This window comes from Onthophagus taurus, chromosome 11 (assembly GCF_036711975.1).
Source record: "Onthophagus taurus isolate NC chromosome 11, IU_Otau_3.0, whole genome shotgun sequence".
In the NCBI taxonomy this organism is placed as follows: Eukaryota; Metazoa; Arthropoda; class Insecta; order Coleoptera; family Scarabaeidae; genus Onthophagus; species Onthophagus taurus.
In genome coordinates this window covers 4,838,401-4,845,069 of record NC_091976.1, presented here as the reverse complement: position 1 = coordinate 4,845,069, position 6,669 = coordinate 4,838,401, and the positions used below count along the sequence as shown (strand labels likewise).

At 34.6% G+C, this 6,669-nt stretch overlaps 1 long non-coding RNA gene across 1 annotated transcript; it reads right to left on the bottom strand.

Moving 5' to 3' along the window:
• Positions 1–849: 849 nt before the first annotated feature.
• Positions 850–3,135, bottom strand: LOC139431680 (uncharacterized). Its single transcript, XR_011641735.1, has 4 exons — positions 3,068–3,135; positions 2,627–2,950; positions 1,304–2,566; positions 850–961 (listed from the first exon to the last, which is right to left on the bottom strand). It is a non-coding gene; the product is annotated as an uncharacterized lncRNA (long non-coding RNA).
• Positions 3,136–6,669: the final 3,534 nt, after the last annotated feature.

Below are 6,669 nucleotides of genomic sequence, written 5' to 3'. Positions count from 1 at the left end.
CTCTGGTGTTATTTTTAAAATATTATGTAATTGAATAAAATTACTTCCCATATCTGTTACCACACATCGTACTCGGAGCCCAATGTTTTTTAATTTTTGAATACATTGCTCAATCTCTTCTTTTAATGTTGGTGCTGTAAATGTTTTAATAAAAAAATAACCAAGAGGTAATTTCCAATTATTTGTAAGCCCTCTAATCATAAAAACATTTGCATTTCGTGCTGAAATGTACTCTGTTTTATTGTCTCCTATATCTACGAGACCAACAACTTCGTCTCTTCCAATGTGATAAAACAGATTCTCTTTTAGGGCCATTTCATCGATACAGAGGATGCAATCCTTGTCTAAATATCCCATAGAAGAAACTTTAATTTCCAATGCCTTATACAGTTCTATGTTGTTGAGGCCAGGCACAAATTTAATTTTCAGTAAACTTTCTTAAGGTCCTTGTTGAAGGCAAATAAAATAAAGTCTGCCCCAAAAAATATAATTGCATACTGAACTCTTTGTATGTAGTAGTATCTTCTTTTTGATGATGTTATGTTGCACAACCTCGCCTGTATTTTTATAAAACTTGTCAAATTGTTGGGAAAAAAACTATCACAATAATTGTCGAAAACTTGTAGAGTGCATGTTTTGTTAGTAGTACTTGCATACATAAGTAATCTTCTCACCTTGACATGTTCAGATCGTAAGTTTTTTACAGACTGTTTTAAGGAGAGGGTATAGTTAATTCGGTGAAAAAGAAACATATTCTCAAGAATTTTTTTAGACGATACACGTAATGCTGGGGTATTTATATGGGGTATTAATGTTCATATAATAATACAACATTTGATCTATATTTTCCTAAATTTTTAATGCAAAATATTTATAAACAAGCCGTTGGCAGTAAATTTTCACAGGCGCCTCGAAAAAAAAGTGAGTTTGCGGTGTACACTACAGCTCGTCACTGGATTATCTGAAACAAAAAGATCAAAATGCGTTTATTAGGTGATATGTTTCTCAAAGTAACGCTGTTGAGTTTTTTTTTAATCGCTTTTTTCCTTTTCGTTAGCACTTGGAAGTGAAAGACGCGATTGTCGCTAAAAAAATCTGCAAATTTGTTATTGTAAAATAAAAAATTATTATAAATTAAAAAAATTCGACAGCGTTACCTGGTGGTTCATGTGTAGAAATAGTATACAAAATTTTAAAAGAATCGGTGCATTAGACTTAAAAAATGACGAGTTTCAGAAGAACGCTTTAAAGTTTTGCACACTAAAAAATCCAAAATAAAACTCGATAATTCTTTTATACTCACACAGAGTCGTCGTCGTCCATAAAGTAAAGAGCTTTCATCTAGAATGTCTAAAGCATCTTTCTGTTCTTGTCTTCGTAAAATTCTTTCTTTGCTATCATGTTTCTCAGCTTGTTCCTGTGCTCTGCTAATTCGCAAATCGTCCACTGTGCGTGCCCATTCGTGAGAACTTGGTCCTGTACCGATCTGCATTTCTCGCATAAAAGTCAACAAATCAAAACAGCCTTCATTAAAAGTACATTCTGCTACATGAGCTGCAATTTCAACAATGGTTGAAGTACCACCTACTGATTTTGGAGAAATTTTCCAAATAAGCTGGTTGAGGCTGCAAAAGTGCGTCCTTGCTTAAATCCGTATAAATCGGTTGAATCGCATTTAAAACATCAGTGGGAAGTGCAGTGTAGCTTGTTTGAATGACTGCAGGGCATTTGAAGCTACAGCTTTCTGCCATTCACACCATGAGTCTTCGCCGCACGGGCATTTCTCGTGCTGCGGATTGTCGTCTGTTGAGCTGTAGTGAAATAATCTGAAATAATCGATCGTGGCCGTCTCGGTGGAAGACCTGTCACGAAATCCATGCTAAGCATCTGACAAAATATTGAATTTGTCGAGATTTTGGAAAAAAACACTATTTAAAGAAATAGGGCGGTAGTTTGAGATATCCGACGGGCTTCCCCTTTTATATACGGGAATCGTGTTGCAAGTCGATTTAAAATCATTGCTAGAGGTGGGGCTAAGACATCTCGTAGAAACTTGACACAGCCGACATGGACGCCATCAGGACCAACACTGTAGGTGTTTTTCAGATTTTTGATTACTCCCATCATCTTTGACACAATAGGTAACATTATAAAAATACATACTCGCATTAAAGAATCCGTCCAATCCAACCAAAGGCTATGCTCAGGGATTCGGGAACTACGTTTACAAAAAAGTTACAGTAATGGGAGTACCATTCGGCTGGTTCCGCGATTAATTTACTGGCTATTACCAACTTTAAATCTGGACTATTTGGAGTAGTCTGCGTCGAAACTTCACACTTTTGCCTGCTATATACTTGTTTTATAGCACGTCATTAAGAAACTGTATATTTTAAAAATACCCGATAGAAATAATTGTTGTGATTATGTTTTAGAGTTGGTTGGTCCTCCTTATACATCAAATAAAATTACTTATTACTTTGTATAACACTATGAAGTGACTGCTTCTTTATATACAAAGACTAAGCACACTTAATTTCTACAATTGCATCCTCTCCTACCAAACCTAGTTATATTAAATGCTTGCCATGAAATAAAACACAATAAAAATAAATGAAAACCTTACCGTCAGATGACGCTGCTAGGAAACCATATTCCGTGTGTACAAATAAGCCTGCATTCTGGATAAACATACCGATTACTTCTTCAAATTTCCTTCTGGCGACTTCTTCACATCGTTTTCCATATTCCATTGCTGGAGTTATTATATTTCTTTTATATAGAAGGTTCTTTAAGAGAGGTAAATATGAAGTCTGCAATTTTCGTTTAGTAATTGTTCCAAAATTAGACGATGTTAAACGTTTCTGTCTTTCCTGTATGTATAATTGCATTACTGAATTGGTGGCCCTATTGTTGCAATCGCCAATTGCCATTGTTCTTCTTCAGTGACCTAAAAAAACAGTGAGACGATATAAAATGCTCAATGATCATATCATTATTTATAATATTTTATTTCTAAGAATTAATGTTATTATTTTATATGAGGATGATCAAAATTGGTAAATACCTATAAAGACTGTAATGTTCTATTATACTCTGAATTAAATTCTGCTGTGTTCAGTAATGCTTGGTGTGTTTTTTCACCATAATCTAAATCTGTACCTTTTTGTAGTTGTTGTCGTCGATTTCTACCTTTTGTTATTCTTTCCTTTTTCTTTTGATCATGTTAACGCGTATGTCTAATATATTCGCTTATTTCTAAACTAGCAAACATTTGTAACGACTCCGGTTGCTAACTAGTCTCTGAAACATATTTTACAATAAAAACAATATAATAATGAACATATTACTACCCGAATTATATTTCAATGTTGAGAGGTAAGATCGTACTTCGAAAGATCGCCTTTGAATCAAATTTAAGCGTTTTCCGCAATTTAATTTTCTTACAAGAGATATAAAAACTTCTACCTTATTATTATTCTCATAAGTTACTAGTTTATGCGCTTTTGCCAGCACCGGTTCCATAGCACCTATAACGATTTTATAAAAGATAAAATCAATCTGTGGCAGAAATATAAATACTTACTTCTTAAATGATATACTGATCCTGAACCAATAAGTTTATTTGCTAGTGTCGCATTTATAAATCCTGGGGTGTTATAGTAATGTGAAACACAATCACTGTGGTTCCCATAAATATGATTTATCGAATTAGCAATGTCAGTTTTTAGATGTTCAGGATTTTCATTAATTTTATCTCGATACATAATAAATTGTTGCATTGTTTAATTTTATCATGCGTTAACATTTTCGAGCTAGAGATGATACCCCGTTATTTGTTGTTGACGTCTTTATTTTATATAAACTTTTCTCAAAGTTTGTTATTAGGTGATTTACACGTTCTATTTTATCTACCTCCATACCATAATTCACGTTATATCTAATTTTACTGTAAATGCTGGAATCGCCATCATCGATTATTTTCAGATACTATTATACGCACCGTGCCAGACAGAGCATTCCTCCATCACAATGAACGGTTATCGACGGTACTCCATCTGAACTAAAGTGCCCTTTGTGAATTGCAATACTTAGTAACTGTTAATGTAATAGCTTTAAGTGTATTCATCGATTCAAGTCGTTCCATTGCATTTTCAGAATTTCTAACTCCTGGGAATAATTTCTTTTTCAATTCTTCAGATAGATCATTCTAAACTATTTTTGACTGTGCGACGACCTATCCTGGTTCGGTCCTAGGAAAAGGGGTCTTGGTGCCCTGTTATGTGTTCGGGATGTTAACGGTCTCGGGCGCCACCTTATGTTTAAAGAGTTAAGGAACTCTTTCGCCTCCAGGTAACTTTTGGGGGTTACAGTCGGAGATCCAGGGATTCGGTATGGGAAAGAAGAAAACAAGAAAAATTGGGAAAACAAATAACTATCAACTTTATTAATAATAAAATAAACAAATAGGAGGGCAGTTTATTGCTTTGTGACCACGGTCGGAGAATGGGGACGGTGGGAATAAATTGACAAGACTTTGACTTTATAATAAATGAATTTAAATTAAACAAATAAAAAAAATGAGGCGGAGGTATGGGATACACCTGGAAACCTTCCTAAGGTGCAAAGGAACGGAATACTCGAAGAACCTTCCAAGAGTATTAAGGTTGGGACAAAATGTACAACAAATAATGAAAATTAACAGCAAAATAAAATCAAAGTCTATCAAAATAAATTGGACTTACGGTAAACTGAAATACGGATATTTCGGAAATTAACTGTTGACGAAGACTGTTGTAGTACTTGTTAAAGACGGTCGTAGTACTGATGAAGAACTGTTGTAAATCAGAATTTTGGCCGGCTATTTATACCATTTTGGGGCGAAATCTGGATTTTTCCGCGTGGGGGATCGTACCAGTACAAGTTATCAACGACTAATTTACAATGCGCGGCGCTAATTAACAAAAATAGAAAAATTCTGACGGCGCTATCGGATGCGGGACATAAAATTACATAATTACAGTTTTTGAACGGGTAAAATCGGTTAAAGAACGGCGGAGTAATTAACAATTAATCAACAATAATTAACGGAAAAATTATAACACAAATCAAAAGATACCCTTACTTATACGGAAAATTACAAAAATATTTTTAACAAAATCGGCCCCTGTTTACGGCACTTATATTCACAAACGTTTTCCCGACCACGTGATTCACGTTAAAACCAATTAATCGGTATTAATTTACGCGCACCTTAACACAAAACAATTCCAGCAGTTGGGCGATGTTCGGGGCAATCCTACATGGGCAATATTTTCAACGGATGACCATCAGGAATGGAGTAATTTAATTAATTACGATGCGGGCTGATTTTCGGTGAATTATTGTATTAATAATAAGCGGATCATCTTTAGAATCGTTCAACGGTTATTTCATGATATATTTAAATGTTTGAAATCGGTTTGATCGGTCTATGATTTCTAATTCCGCATCATAAAAAAATAGTCGCTATACGGTAGCTCGACGGTAGCTCGCTGGCTGCTGAAACTTCCTCGGGACGATCGGCTGGACTGATAGAAACATGTGGCTTGTCGTATCTTGTTTGGAAATTTGTTAATTTCGGCATTATTTAATTATTTGATAATAATTTTTCGGAACGCACATGTTTTCGTGATTCAGCAATTTTATTAATTACTTTCATTTATTGATGATTCGGTCAGGGAACGTTGTTGGAATTTAAGATAACGGTTTCGAAATGGAAAACGGAGAAAATCAAAGTCTAATTAAAAAAATTATCAAAATTAATAAAATGTGAATTGGGTTGCATAAACGGGCGGTGATAAGGAGATAAGATATCTTTTTCGGAATTTCTACAAATCGGGTGGAAACTGTAACGTATCGAGGTAGTGTGGGAAGTATACTCGGATATATTTAATTTTCGGTAATTTTTCGGAATATTCGGTTTTTGAAAAATAAAAATAATGTAACTTCGTTACAACTGTTTGTATCTATATGTATCAGCTCTAGTATTTTAGTAAACTCTTCTCCCCTGGGATCTACGACCTCTGAAAAGTCTACTGCAGTTTGTAGATAACCCATGTCTTGATTTGATCGCTAGCCTCCGCCAGATAAAGTTTTATTATTATTTCAGTAATTCATTTTGAAATGTTTTACGGTTGTGGATACACGAGCCCCAGAAAAACGGGTTAGATGAAGAACAATACTTAGTTCTTCCTTTCTTCTTTTTTCCATACTGTACCTCATCTCTCCAGTCGTCCCCAATCAACTCTTCTATTTTGTGAAAGGAAGAATATGCTATTATAGGAGCGTCTAATACAGCGTGGAAATCCTTCATTTGCGCATAGGTCGTTAAAGGTGAGCTGGCATGAAAATTTTTTGAATTATAATTTTGATATTTAAAACTACATTAAAAAAGACATGTTTTTATTTTAAAGAAAATATTGTTTAATGTGATGGGTAAGCCTGATGAGTTATATTATTATAAGTCACCACGAGCACTAACATCAAGTCGGTTTCTTTTTTCGTAATCAGGTTCATAGCCACACTAAATCCACGTTCCACTAAGGGTAGGCACACACGGTCGATTATTCATCGACGAAACAGTTTAGTTGGATTGGCTTGAAATCGCGATGCATTATCAATTTATAA